Below are 14,681 nucleotides of genomic sequence, written 5' to 3' on the forward strand. Positions count from 1 at the left end.
AATATATTTCATAACTAAAAAATAGAGGTGGGATCATATTTATTTCTCATTTATTTTCACTGACTAAAGCAGAGAGCATTTCAGGAGGACCATGAAACCGCTTCCATGTTTCCACAGGGGTTTTCCCAACTTTTAAAAAAATTAAAGTTGACAATCTATTGTTTGGTCTATGTAAAAAAATCTTTGTATTATGAAAATGAAAATAGAACTCTGGCTGCCAGAACTCCAGTCATCATCAGAGAGGCGTCTTCTGGCAGCTGATGGGAGTAGATGCAGAGACCCACAACCAAACATTAGGTGGAGAGAGAGTCTAAGTTGGAGATCTGTATCAGGCCCTTCCTGTCAGTGCTGGGAGAACCAAGTGTAAGAGGGGGAGGAAGAATTGTAGGTGCCATTGTGATCAAGGACACCAGGGGAACACAGCCCACAGAGTCAACTAAGCAGAGCTCACAGGGGCTCACAGGGACTCACGGAGACTGAAGCAGCAACCATGGAGCTTTGCATGGGTCTACTTTAGGTCCTTTGCACATATGCTGTAGTTGTTAGCTTGGTCTTCTTGTAGGACTCCCAACAGTGTGAGTGGGTATATCCCTGACTCTTTTGCCTGCTCATGAGATATCTTTTCTCCTACTCAATTGCCTCCTCCAGCCTTGATATGAGGGTTTGTGCCTGGTCTTACTGTAATGCCACATCCAGATGATAGCTCTGGGAGACCTGCCATTTCCTGAAGGGAAATGAAGGGTGAGTGGGTCTGGAGGAGGGGAGAGATGAAGGGGAGTCTGAGAAGAGCAGAAAGAGAGCAAACTGCAGTTGGGATGAAATGTATGAGAGAATAGTAAAAAAAAAAATACAGACATACTGAAAAAGGAAGTGATCTCTAAGTTAGACAGGAAGTGATGGAGGTTGTGAGGGTAGAAAAGGGAGGGTAATATGTTTGAAGTAGGCTGTATAAGATTCAAGATCAATAAAATAAAAGAATAAAGAAACAAAAAAGAAAATAGTGAGCTCCCAGAAAATAGCATTATACCCCCTTCCCTCCAAGTTTCACTATAGTTAATTTTAAAGGTTAACTTTCAGCTTACTACCCCCAGAATCCAGATTAAAATTTTATTATATAAAAAACATGAAGTTCCTCCCAGGTGAAACCTGGTGGGCAACAAGGTGGCCCTTTCTCCTTGGTTTTACCAGAATTTTCAGTTTTTCTCTAAATGTTTAACATACTGAGGATCCCACAGCTTACACATCTATTTTATAACAACTGAGTCTTAACACACTATGGCTCCAGCCTTGTTAAGAAGATGCTTTCTGTCTCTCCAGTAACACTCCCGTTCCTTCCTCATTGTGTATCCAAGGCTTTCCTATAACCTACAGAAATGCTACATTCTGGAGGAAGGAACTCTCTCCTGACTTCCTGACAGTAAGTCTGTGGACAATTACTTGACAACACAGCGCAGTGCTGCTGGCTTAAAAAGCTAGCCTTGGACATTTGCCAGTAAATTGTGTAAGATGAAGGCAGACCCCAGCTTCTGCAGCAAACGCCAAGACTAAGTTAGCAGCCTTCTTCTGCATGAGAACAAATATTAAGCATGTGAAGTGGGAAGTAATTCCTCATCCATCGTAGAAGGTGTGTGAGGATATTTCCGTGGATTTCCATAGCAGAGCAGGCCAGGCCTTGTGAGTTGTAGCTCTTGTACATCTTGGCTACCTGCCCAGATGCAAATTAACCAGTGCAAATTTGTCCTGTTCAGGACTTGTTCTGCTGGACACTACTTTGAGACACAACAGCCCTGAGAATTCTGGGGTCTAGTGATCTCCCCGGGAGAGACATGCTGTAGAGTCATCATCCCAGTGACTGGACTAGACTATATCAGAGGAATGACCTAATGTTCTGATGTCACCACAGAGCCTGGGTAAACTGCCATGGTTTTGCCTAGGAGAAAGGCAGTACCTATCATGTGAGTTTTCTGCCCTTCAAGAGCCTTAGGAATGACAGTGTGGCACGCTGGGCCTTCTTACCTCTCACCAACATCCACATATTCACATACCAAGAACTCAGTACAGTCTCAGCATTCCAGGGTAATTCTTCCCACCTCATTTCCTCTTCTCAACCTCCCCACGTTGGGCTGAGGGTGTTTGATGCCCCAATGTAGGAGAATGCGAGGGCGGGAGGACGGGAGTGGGTGGGTGGGGGAGCACCTCATAGAGGCAGAGGGAGGGTGAATGGCAAAGGGGGGCTTTGAAGGTGAGACCTGGAAAGGGGAAAACATTTGAAATGTAAATAAAGAAAATATCCAATAAAAAAAGGGGGGTTCTCTCTCTTTGGTGATTGGCTCGTGATTTCCTGTCTCCACTCATACCTGACTTCTTGTTAATTATCTTTCTAGAAGAAAGTAAGCAAATTTTCAGTTCAACCTCTGGCTTTGTGTCACTCTCGTAGGGCCCCTGTCATATCTTAGTAAATTATTGATAGAAAACCTGGAGCCATGGCTACAAGGAAACCATCAATATGTGCATGAGGTTTTTCTACAGCACAGTAGTGGTAGTGTACATCGCAATTTGGTATAGGATTCTTTACCCTCCCTGCCATAAACATTCTTGGCTCTGGTCTAGACACCGATTCCTTTCACCTGAACTACCCTCTAGGGTTTAGTGTCTAGAGAGCACGGTGGAGGGTGGGGGTGAGGTGTCATTTACTTAGCACACCAATTCAGTGTTTTCAGATTCTCCTCTTTTGTAAGAGTTTGGTAGTAATTAATCTGTTGTTGTACTAGGCTGCTGTTCGCTTGCTTTTCTTAGTCCACAGTTTGAAGCATCCATTTGTTTATTTGGGTTCTTGTGAAAAGATCCCTCTTTGTAGTACTAGTAGCCTTAGTAGATGGAGTGGAACCACGAGTTAACATGCAAAGCTCTTCGTCTTTGGGGGAGTTTCCTTTTCAAGCAACCTCTGGGTCCCATGTGCACCAAGTTTAGTTTGTGTTCGGATAGAATGCTCCAACTCGGAGGGAGAGAGCAGGAAGTAGGACATTCCAGCCTCTAGGCAGCAGCTTCTGCTTGTCAAGCCTTCCTTGACAATAAGGTCACAGACATTTAGTAAGGGCGTTTCTGGGAAGTCATTTATAAATTACGCTAAGAGCAACAACAACAAAGTTTATTATTAAACTCAGAACAGTATGAGCACACCAACAGAAACCAGGTTGTAAAATGAGCTAACCAATCCATGTGTCAGGAGAGGAGGGAAGAAGGAGAGGCAGAGAAGCAAGCTTTTTAGGTGCGGAGGAAAACCAAAATCAGAGCTGGACTTGTTCTCCGTGGAGGTCAGCTGTTGTTCAGAGGATGTTAGAGAGAGTTTTTAAATGCTACTTAAGACTGGCAACCAAAAGTCCAGTCAAAGGAGATCAGGAAACATTCAAGTCTCAGCCATGAAGCAGATTTGGAGGGGTAAGAATAGCCATCGGCAGAGGTTTGTGCTTTCTGAATGAGGAGCTAGCCAGAGAAGAACTAGCAATAGCCACCACAGATATAAGGTGACGAATGCCAGCACCCAGATCAGAGTATTTGACTGATCGAGGTCTGATCCTTCCTAAGGTTTCAGCACTAGGAATCTATTCTCTGCTTCTTTCCTTTCACCTCTGGAAAGGTCTCACACTTACCTTATCATTTCACTGTGACAGGAAAGCTGGCTAAACCTCGATTTCATCTTTAATACTTTGTGTCATAGTAATTAATTTGTGGGTAATTAGTTAGTAGTGTAGCATGGAATATTGTTTTATTCTCATATTTTAATTATAGTCAAGCTATCAATAGCTCCAAAGAGAAAAAATACGGTGGAAAGATGTACTTTCAGCTTGTAAGCATACTCTGTCATCTTAATATTCCACAGAGAATTCATGCATTTCTGAATCACACATTCTAGCCAGGCCAAGACATCATTCACGGAGTAAAAATGAAAACTGTCAAGTTCATTACAAAGCACAGCTGCTTGGGAAATTATTGATGTTTTAGATTTTGTTTTCCTTTTTCAACGAAGAAGGGATAGTCTGGGAAATGAGACCCTTTACAGGTTCAAAAATTTTTGAGTCACTCCACAGTTACTATCCTCACAAAATGGTTGCCTGTTCTTAATGATACATAGTATCCCTCTGGCCTGCTAGCACACTGGGGTGTTATTAGGAATGCCATTTGAGTTTGAGCTAGGAAGAAGTCCAATGTCAAATGAAAAGGGTTTCTCCTTTTCCATGAATTAGCCTTTCTTTAACCACATCATCAAAAAGTGAGGACACTGCTAATTTCCCAAATCTTTCCCAGGCTGGCACCAAATGGATTCAAGTAAATCACTGGCTGCCTTTATCTCTGAGTGACTCACGCTGCTGAGAGCCAGTTTTATGGGTTTGAAACTCAGCTCAGCTTCACTGCCTCTTTTGTGTTTTCCCACAGTGCAGTGAGGTTCAGACAGACGCAGAAGCTGTACTGAAATGATACAACTTGGTACTGGTTACACGCTAGCATCCTACCTCCTTGTTCAATGCATCTAACATATTCTGATATGATAACTGCTTCTCCATTGAAAAGGCCAACTTTGACATACTTCTGGAAATTTATGATCTATGACATAACCCCATTAAAAAGTGCTCCCCTAAAAAAAGAGTAATCCCATAAGCAGCTTCTAAACGCTGACACCATTGCATACACTAGCAAGATTTTGATGAAAGGACCCAAATATAGCTGTCTCTTGTGAGACGATGTCGGGGCCTAGCAAACACAGGAGTGGATGTTCACAGTCAGCTATTGGATGTATCACAGGGCTCCCAATGGAGAAGCTAGAGAAAGTACCCAAGGAGCTAAAGGGATCTGCAACCCTATTGTCGGAACAACATGATGTACTAACCAGAACCCCGGAGCTCTTGTCTCTAGCTGCATATGTATCGAAAGATGGCCTAGTCGGCCATCATTGGAAAGAGAGGCCCATTGGACTTGCAAACTTTATATGCCCCAATATAGGGGAATGCCAGGGCCAAAAGAATGGGAATGGGTGGGTAGGGAAGTGGGGGGCGCTATGGGGGACTTTTGGGATAGCATTGGAAATGTAACTGAGGAAAATATGTAATAAAAATATTAAAAATTAAAAAAAATAAATGTCAGTAACTTTCTGTGATTTAAAAAAAATAAAGATTTCTCCATCAATAAAAAAAAAGAGTAACCTTTGTTTAATTTTTGTCTTAAAGGAAGATATAAGTTCATTGTCAAAACATCTCCTCTAACAGTGCTTGAAGGCGAATAATATATGGTAATATCTAGCAAGGTTCAATAAAACACATCTGAAAGAATTCTGTCCAAAATGAACCTGAGAAAAATGGGCAAAATAAAAAATCAATGTTTACATTGAAGTTTTGATTAAAATTAAGTAACTAAAATTCAAAATATTCTCTCAAATAGGTAAATTAGCTCTTCTGTATTAGAAAAAAGTTTTCGCCTTAGACAGAATCTTCAAATGATCTTGAGAATAAGGTCTTCTTGAAGACACTTTTCTTGTATATTTGATAAAATCGTGTTTCATGAGTGTCCAAGCAATGCAAAGACGGCACTATGCCAATCTTTTCATTTCTTAGATCACAATCAATTTCAACTGAAGGGCTGTAAAGATAAGCACTCTCAACTTGCTAAGCTGTTGTCACAAGCACAGGGCTAACCAACCCAAACAGGTTCTGTAACCCATGTAAGAAACAAACTTTTTTTTTTCATCCTTCCTTGTGGATAAAACTAGTTACCTCTACTTGAATCTTAACATAAACTGACTATTAACAGTTAATTACTGGTAGCCATTGTCAGACTCTCATATTTGAGACTCTGATAGTAATGTCATCCCTGCTCAAGAATTTGAAATTACAGATTCAACAATTTCAATATGTAGTGTATTAAAATTTAAAACGTTTAAATTGACTAAAAGAGAACTTTAAAAGGTTATATTTTCTCTAAAAAAAGAATAAGGGACTTTAGAATACTTAACCTGAAATGAAAAATAAACAAATTTTTACCTGTGTTCAGATATTTGCGTATAGCCTCAAATAAGTTGCTATGTCTTTTGAGCTTTTGTGTCCACATATAAGAAATGGGTCATTTTTCAGAGTGCTTTCTGGCAGATTAAGTAGAGACCGTATTTATAGTAAGTCATACGTACATGATAGGCAAGGGGCACTCAAATTGCTAACGACACCTCCATCTGTAGACCGCAGGTACGGCTCCTAAGAAAACTTGCCTGTGTGCTGGTTGATGCTCTCCACCTCTGTAAGTAACTTTCCAAAACGTAAATGACTCGAGAAATGCCATAATCCAGATAGGAAACGCTAGAGCAAAGTCAGGACTAGCAACTTCACTCTTCAGGGCTTCAGGAAGAAGATGGCACCCAGGAGTCCTAGGCTGATTCTGTGTGCTAACACTTAGGCCTATGGAGGGGTAATCAGCTCTTTTCTCATGTTCTGGCTTCCTTGCACCAGCTGGGTCTCGGTGATCTCAGTCAACCACAGAGTACCGAGCAGGTTAACATTACACATATGCACTAATGAGAAAAAAAAAAAAACCCTCCAGTGAGATGACAACAATTGAGTTACTGAAGTCCTGCAAAACAGGATGTTCTTTCCACACCACCTCTTCCTCTCATTCACCGAGGCCGACAAGTTACAGTGCTTTGGTGCTTGGCAGTTTGTCATTCCTGAAGGAACTTGGCACATCAGCTAGGTAGAGGTGTGCATTGAAATCACTTTTCTTTTTCACACGGGTTTCCAGGGTGACGGCAGAGAACACACAAGTCTTTCTCTTTTTCTTTTCAGAAGAAATGAAACTTAGGGTTCTTGAAAAGGCCTAGCTACCTATGAAGGAGGAGCAAATATTTACATGAATTAGTATCATAAATGTATTAAGGATTTGTTAATATCTTTAATTCTTGCTAAGAAAACTCAAGGGTATAGTGCTGGGGCAGAATTTATATGGAGCAGGGAGATCTAGCAATGATAGATCAAATACTGGAACCTAAATGACTTTTGTACACGTCAGCCTAAAGTCAACACTATATTGTATGGTCAACCACATTGCTGAGTGGCTGTCTTCTGTGAGATATTATGAAACTCACATGGTATTCACTAATACAAAATGATCTAATTTTCTAGTCTATTTAAATGATGAAAACAAAGGAGCTCAAATTTTATTGTGTGTACCACTATACCCTTTGTGGACATGGCTTACAGACTCACTCACAAAGAGTAAAATTGCTTTGGAGGTTTTGAAGACAAGTTCTTGGCACATAAACACTAGCCCTGAGCCCTAAAGAATGAGTAGTTACTGATAAGAAGAGTCAATCTAAGAATATATAATCTCACTGAAAATAAAAGAAAAAGAAAAGGCTTATGGGTACAAGGAACAGTAAGCAACTTTGGGAGAAACTTAGAATACAGCAGCGTGGCAAACACAATATGATGCAATTTGTAGAGGACCCCTTTCCTACTGAGTATCTTAAATGCTACCGAATAGGGTAGGAGACCAAAGCATTCAAAAGACTTGTGTAGGAGACCAGCTGGGTCACACATACACTTTAGTTGGATCTTGCAGATTATGTTTTGGAAGGAGGATTTAAAAGAAAAGGCAATGAGGAAAAAGAATGGTTTAGAGCCACTGCATCATTCCCAGCAAGAGATGAGACTGAACCACCAAACAAAGAGCAGACATAGGCTAGACCTAGCCCCCACTACTGATATGTAGCAGATGTGCACCTTGGTCTGAATTCATGTAAGTGCCCCAACAACAGGGACTATCCCTGATTCTGTTGCCTGCCTGTAGAACCTGTTCGCCTGACTGGGCTGCCTTGTCTGCCTTAGTAGGAGAGGATATATCTAGTCCTGCAGTGACTGGATGTGCTAGGGTGGAGAGATCCCCAGGGGGCCTCCACCTCTCAGAGGAGAAGGGGAAGAGTGGTAGGGAGGGGCTGTGAGGGGGAGACTGAGAGGAGGGTGAGGGTGTGGTCAAGGTGAAAAGTGAATAAACTAATTAATGAAAAAGAAAACAGAGAGAGAGAGAGAGAGAGAGAGAGAGAGAGAGAGAGAGAGAGAGAGAGAGAGAGAGGGAGAATGAGAAGCACCGACCAGAAAATCAAGAAAATCAAGACAAATGAACTAAGGAATCTAAAATGAACTTCTGGATTTATAGTTCGGTCAACTGAAAGTCTGATGAAATCAATAAAGAAAGAGAATAGGAAGAGTCAATAAAAAGGACAAGAAGAAAACTCAGCACAGTCACTGAGCTGTGACGATGAGCATTAGGGAGGTATGGGAGTTGGAAATCTAAAACTAAAGATGAGACTAGTCAGATTATAGATGGGTGAATGATATGGAAGATATCTTAGTAGATATAGAGATAGATAGATAGATAGATAGATAGATAGATAGATAGATAGATAGATAGATAGATAGATAGGAAAATAGATCGAGAAAGAGAAACAAAGAGAGGATTTATTTGCAAGAATTGTTGTGTCAATTGAAAGGAACCCTGTCCTAATCCCCTTGGACTTTTGTAATTAAAGTAGCATAACAGAGCAGCTCCTAAACGCCAGCGATTTGCGGCAGCTGGAAAATGGAATGTTCACAGACAGCTTAGCCTCTGGTGGAGGTCTGTCACAGACCTTCTGTCTGTCTTCCATTAGTGAAAGCAGCAAGCCTGAGTACATTCAGGAGAGTCCCACCTACGTTCACTCAGGATAAGATTTCAACATATACACTTTAAAAACGTGGAGTCATTCAGCCTATCCCTGTCAGAAACATCCAGAATCGGAAGAACGTTGGGTGGAGGGCATATCTGTAGGGAATGCTACCTTCACATTGGGGGTGGAAAAGGTTTCATGGTTAGGGTTGTGCAGGAAGAAAGAGTCAGGGGGACGGAACTTTGTTGACATTGAGAAGAAAGGGTTTCAGAACAGTCAAAGTCATCCACAGCACAAAACACAGCAGACACCCAGAAAATAAGAGACGGAAAACTGAATTTCACCAGAATTCAATTGAAAAAGCATTGACGACCTTCGAGGAAATTAAGGCTTCAGCGCGACGGAAGAGGAAGTCAGGAAGAGAGTGGAGGCAGCAAGTGGAGCCACTCTTCCTTACAGAACTGTTAATCTAGGACCACATTTCAAGGAAACCGTGTAGAAAGGGGATGCTCCCTCGTGGATCCTTGTAGGAGGGATTGACTCGAACACATTCATGAGAGGAGCTTTGATAAACAATACCAAAATACATTACAGATTAATAAAACTAACACTTTGTTGACATTCACTTGAAAACCTGCTTCCTTCCATACTAAATCTTTCTTCTGTGTGACTAGCAACCCTCAGTTTGGACCGATTGTGTTTTTCCTGACTTATAAGCCAAAATTTCTATTGGCACCAAGGAGCTAGGAACACAAGCAACGTAATGGCAAAGGGAAAAGAAGTGGGGTAGACAAGGCCTGAAGATTTCAGACTGTATAATGCTAATCACTTTCTGAAAGAGGTCCACATTGGCCCATAAGACTCTGAGTGCCAAAGCCAAGTTGGCTGTGTGTTCTTGAAATACATCCAAACTGTAATCTCACATGCTAAGCAGCAGAACTTTAAAAAGTCAAATATTCTCCAGACCAGCATGGTCTAGCTTAGGAGTATTGCTTCCCATCCTGTCTACAAATAATGGCACAAAAGCAGATTATTACTGGTCTTGTTTCTCAGCAAAAGGTGACACCTTATGATTACTGCCCAGCCTCATATCTTTGGTTATTCTCATACCTTTGGGTGGCATCCCTCCTCGGTGAACACCCAAAGATGATGAAATCAAGAGTGTCTGACAACACTCCTGGGTGTATGGTGCTGCCTGTGGCTGGTCTGGCAGCTTTGCCCAGTTTCAGGTAGCAGATGCCTTCTGATATTATCATTCTGGCAATGCCAGCACAGCCCAGCACAGCAAGTGAAGCATCTCTGCTGCTCATCCAGTGGTGACAGTTATTGCTAATGCCTATGTAAATAAAGAAGCCACACTGAAGACATCTTGCTTTTGGAGTCCTGAGCCTCCAACTGCATATAAACACAAATATAAACAGTTTCATATATATGAAACACTTACATATTAAATACATCTATTGTACTTTTCTAAACTACCATAAATATTTTGGAGGAAATACAGGTTACCCAGAAAAAAATTTAAAATATATTATAGAAATCTTGAGAAAACTTGTTGATAATGCAGAATATAACTCATAAATTGAAGAACACATAAGGCTGAAATGTTACTTTTTTTCTGATAGGTTCAAAATATAAATAACAGTGCTTTTTTTTTAAATGATAAGATTATATAAACAAGACAGATTACTAGAGATTAATTTAGACAGGACAAAGAGCTGCCAAATGTGTATCTCTTGGCAAAAAGACACCAGCTAACCTTAAATATCCCTCTGTCCTAATGTCTATCCGGCTCTTGTACATAATTTCGTCTCACATCCAGTCTCCTGAAGACTCCCCTATAGGAAGGAGTGTGCCCAGCTAAAGTTCAATATAGCTGACACAGCTTGAAACTGATGACTGTCAGGAGGCTGGGATGTAGCCATACATCAAAAAGCTCTGTTTATTCTGGATCTTTGGGACAACCAAGGAAAGACTTTCAAGCTAGCCTGTTAAGAAGCATGTAGGCTGCCTCTGAGCCCCTAGGGAATGTGACCAAATTGAAATGGATGCTGTATTCTCTAGGTCTCTGCCCTGGTTGGCTCTATAACTGATAATGGAAGCTAGGGTCTTGGATAGGTTCTGAAATATCAGGCATTGGAAAACACTTCTAAAACTCATTCCTACAGAGCTATTTCACATGTTTTGTGTGTTTAGCACTAGAGGAAATAAATACTAGAGTCACAGTAAGCCACGTGGGCATGTGAGTATACCTGTGCATTAACAATCTTAATTTAGGCCTCTTTTAATATGATGTTTCCTTTCCTTAAAGAGATTTTCCAGTCCTTCAAAGAAGAATCTCTCAGAAAATTTTTTTTCTCTACGTTTTCCCCCTAATTTTTGCAAGCACAATTTGAGCTGAGTTTTGCCATGTAAAGATGTCTTAAGTTAGCATTTAACTCAGTGAATCACTAATACCAATGTACAGTTATTCTAGACTATGTATGATTAGATGCTGGAACCAGAAAAATGTGCCATGATCTCTAAAACCTTATTTCCATAAGGATAGTATACTCTTGATACTTTAGATCATATTTAAAAATTCAAACTAAGTTGTGAAATTGTGGTTTATGAATGTGTGTGTGTGTGTGTGTGTGTGTGTACGTGCATGCATTCAACATGTGGGGTGCTTGTGGATGCCAGAGGTTAATGTTAAGATAGTTTTCTCAATCGTTTCTTGATCTTATTTATATTTTAAGATAAGGCCTTTCAATGAGCCTAGAGAAAGTCTGGTCCATCAGGCCCCAGAATCCATCTGCCTGTGTCCATCTCTAAAGCCCCAGGGTTACAGGCTCACACTGCCACACTAGTGTTGTGAAGTTTAGATACAAATCCTTTATTTTGATGTATCACTAGTTTTTTGAATGAAAGAATAAATGAGTTCCAAAGAAGCTACTGCCTCTGCTTCTTGTTTGGCCAATGAAAAACCATAGTTTCTGGTGTGTGTTTGTGTGTGTTATATTTAATCTGTTCTTTTTTTTTTGTTTGTTTTTCACTGTACCTAATACTTTATTGGTTTCCTATAGACCTGGACCCAGCTGGGTGCGCTCAGGGCAGGGTCACTATTCACCAGATTATAATCAGATAGTACTTGTTGATTACTGAGACTTTGAGCAAAAATAAACATGGAAGATACATTGCATTTATAGCTCAGTGGTAGATCATTGAATGAGCATGTGCAGAGCCACAGGCTTGAGAGCCCAGAAAACACACACACACACACATTCACACACCACGGATTTACAACTTAGTTTAAAATTTAAATATGATCTAAAGTATCAAAAGTATACTATCCTTTGGGGGCCCTGTGTTCCATCCAATAGCTGACTGTGAGCATCCACTTCTGTGTTTGCCAGGCACCGGCATAGCCTCACAAGAGACAGCTATATCAGGGTCCTTTCAGCAAAATCTTGCTGGCATATGCAATGGTGTCTGCATTTGGAGGCTGATTATGGGATGGATCCCCGGGTGTGGCAGTGTGTAGATGGTCCATCCTTTCGTCTCAGCTCCAAACTTTGTCTCTGTAACTCCTTCCATGGGTGTTTTGTTCCCAATTCTAAGAAGAGGAGCTACTATTCTAAGAGGAGGTAGAGAAAGGACCCAAGGAGCTAAAGGGATCTGCAACCCTATAGGTGGAACAACAATATGAACTAACCAGTACCCTGGAGCTCATGTCTCTAGCTGCATATGTAGCAGAAGATGGCCTAGTCGGCCATCATTGGGAAGAGAGGCCCCTTGGTCTTGCAAACTTTATATGCCTCAGTACAGGGGAACGCCAGGGCCAAGAAGTGGGAGTGGGTGGGTAGGGGAGTGTTGGGGGAGAGGGTATGGGGGACTTTTGGGATAGCATTGGAAATGTAAATGAAGAAAATACCTAATTAAAAATATATAAAAAAGTATACTATCCTTATGGAACTAAAGTTTTAGAGATCATGGCACATTTTTCTGGTTCCAGCATCTAATCATTCATAGACTAGAATAACTGTACATTGGTATTAGTGATTCAGTGAGATAGATGCTAACTTAACACATCTTTACATGATAAAACTCAGCTTGAATTGTGCTTGCAAAAATTAGAAAAAAAAATTAGAGAAAAATTTTTTTCTGAGAGATTCTCTTTTGAAGGACTGGAAAAACTCTTTAAGGAAAGGAAACATCATATTAAAAGAGGCCTAAGTTAAGATTGTTAATTTTTTTTTATTTTCGATTTGTTTTTTACACTCCATATTCCATTGCTCAACCCTCCATTGAACCTCTGACTGCTCCACATTTCACACCTCCTTCCCACCCCACCCATCTCCATGTGGATGCCCCCACCCCCCATCCCACATGACCTCTAAACAGCATGGGGCCTCCAGTCTCTTGAGGGTTAGGTGCATCTTCTCTGAATGAACACAGACCCGGAAGTCCTCTACTATATGTGTGTTGGGGGCCTCATATCAGCTGGTGTATGCTGTCTGTTTGGTGGTCCAGTGTTTGAGAGATCTCAGGGGTCCAGATTAATTGAGACTGCTGGTCCTCCTGCAAGATCACCCTTCTCCTCAGCTTCTTTCAGTCTTCTCTAATTCAACAACAGGGGTCAGCTGCTTCTGTCCATTGGTTGGGAAGATTGTTAATATTTACTGAGGGTCTATGCTATGCTGTACACGTTGTATGTACCAGTGTCCTACTGCTTACATCCAGTATGCTAAAGAATCAACCAGCTGTGTATCAGGTCTATACAAGTTGGCACACCACACACAGGAGAGAGAGAGAGAGAGAGAGAGAGAGAGAGAGAGAGAGAGAGAGAGAACGAGAGAGAGAGAGAGAGAGCGAGCTAACTACATTGTATCACATATACACATCTGGGCACACAGAGAGGTACAACAAATTATAGATTTTCCATTGTCAAATCATTCTCATCAGGTGTCTGTCTCCTTTAGAATGACTGCCCCGCAACTTCTATTCCATGCCACTAACCCAGTCTTTACTCCCTACCATATATTCCTCTATGCCATTCTACCTGGAAAGTCTATGAGTCAATGTCATGAATATAACACCTCTGATCAAAAGGATACGGCTCATACAAGACAGGCTATGTAATTGGTTGGCTATATGGGAGGGTTTCTGGACACTCAGAGCAAATAAAATAATACATAGCAGAAAGAAAAGCCCAATCTTTGTTCATACTATTGTTTGCAAAAATGTGAAATTCCACTATGCTGCCAAACCATACAATGACTAACCAGAAAAGCCAATAAAACATGACAGATCTTGTGGGACTGAGTAACAATGAAAGCTTAAAGGCCTCGTTAGGTATATCCTAAAGGCTTCTTGTCATCACCCACAGAGGCCTGTTATTAAAGGCCAGGACAATCACAGCATTGAAGGATCTTTTTGTTTGTTTGTTTGTTTTAAAAGAACTCCTTTATTATTTGAAGAATATTATATGATATTTTCAGCATTGAAAATATGAATACAGAAATAGAAAGTCCTTTAGTGGCTCTCCTCAACATTCCAATTATTTGATATTTGTGTAAAGCACTTTTTCATAGGAGGAAGCTTGAGTAAGCCATGAAGAAGCAGGAAGCCTGCAACAATCCTGCAATTGTTCATTTAAGACTGAGAGGCTTAGATTCCAAGTACAAAAATGTCACTATATCTGAAACACAACATAGTAGCTTCAGGAGCATAAAGAGATATATTTATGCTGTTGCCTGGAAGTCATTGGTAGAAGAAAGATCTACAGTATACAAAATGACATTCCATGTTTTGCCATTTCATGGAACCTAGGACAAGTAATTAAATTCTAATAATCCTTAATTATATCATTCCATAAATGGAGATGTTTGTATTTTCTCCCTCTTCTAGAACTCAGTTAGATAGCCAGTTGGAAATGTGTCCTTATATGTCTTTGCAAACAGGAAGCGGATGGTCCAGTTTTAAAGGGCTTTGCTGGTTTCTGAATGATCTAGCTTCT

The sequence above is a fragment of the Mus caroli genome, unplaced genomic scaffold, assembly GCF_978045245.1.
Source record: "Mus caroli unplaced genomic scaffold, Mus_caroli_1 scaffold_2, whole genome shotgun sequence".
Classification (NCBI taxonomy): Eukaryota; Metazoa; Chordata; class Mammalia; order Rodentia; family Muridae; genus Mus; species Mus caroli.